Source organism: Aplysia californica, unplaced genomic scaffold (assembly GCF_000002075.1).
Source record: "Aplysia californica isolate F4 #8 unplaced genomic scaffold, AplCal3.0 scaffold00154, whole genome shotgun sequence".
NCBI classification, from domain to species: Eukaryota; Metazoa; Mollusca; class Gastropoda; order Aplysiida; family Aplysiidae; genus Aplysia; species Aplysia californica.
The window spans coordinates 617,200-618,242 of NW_004797424.1; the positions used below are offsets into that span (position 1 = coordinate 617,200).

The window sequence follows — 1,043 nt, forward strand, 5'->3', positions numbered from 1 at the left end:
ATATAAAATGTGTATAGTTACAAAAGATACATGTGATGTCATCAGCGGTATCTGATATGGCATTAAACTCAGAAAGAAAATTAATGTCCCTTTTGTATCTCTGGAATCAACCCATCTCAGAAACCGTGCCCGTACAACTGTGTGAGCCTGTTCCACTGTGACTACGTAGAGTTTCCCTTCTCATGTGGTGCCGGAAGCCCTGGCGTGTGCTGTCGTCCTGAAAACCAGCGTACCTTCAGCTTTGGCAGTCTCTTTGACACATTCAAGGTAAGAAAGAAAATGAAAAGTCGTTTTCCAAAACTCAGTAAGTCAATTTTTCCACACACATTCATTGTCGGAAACAGCCATATTTATGCACTGCTCACAGCCGAAAGTTCCGTATCCCGGACGCTAGCATTAATAAAATCTAAATCATTATAATATTATACTCAGATGCATATAATAATACTTAAATGGGTCATGTTTATATTATAAGCGTGTGAGGCATCGTGGTGAAATCAGACGCTTGTCAAACGACTTTTGGAAAAGCTCGCTTCGATTGTCTATCGGGAGCAAGCCAGCTCGGCGGGAATCTACCTGGATAATACTGGATATATCCGGAGGCGTCATCTCTGACTCAAAGGCTGGCGTGTAATTGTAATCGCCCTCTATCCTTCACGGTCGCGAGCTGCCGTTTGCACATTCTGCAATATACAGGCCAGTCCATGCTTTTATGCTGTCCTCATGTAATCTACTACGATGTTTCTGTACTTCTATTCTACTTGACAGTATATCGCGATGTTTCTGTTCTACGTGACGGTCTACCGCAATGTTTTTGTTCTTCTTGATGGTCTACCACAGGTCCCGTCAGGCGATTGCTCTTCTCGACGATCTACTAATCTATTTCAATCAACAACCGTAACCTGAACCCTAGCCCTAGCCCTAACCCTATCCCCAACAATTGTGTGATTCTGTTCTTCTGCAAAATTCAGAGGGATCACACACCCTGATCCCACCTCATCGCCTTCTATGTTAAGGTAAAAGTCTACTTGAGTCCCCCCCCC

The 1,043-nt window shown here is 43.6% G+C and overlaps 1 long non-coding RNA gene across 1 annotated transcript in view; it reads left to right on the top strand.

Moving 5' to 3' along the window:
- Positions 1-270, top strand: part of LOC106011643 — a 3,395-nt gene extending 3,125 nt beyond the window's left edge. The window contains exon 3 of the long non-coding RNA XR_001184795.1: positions 121-270. This is a non-coding gene — a long non-coding RNA (uncharacterized LOC106011643). The remainder of the gene's footprint in view (positions 1-120) is intronic.
- The last annotated feature ends 773 nt before the right edge of the window (positions 271-1,043 follow it).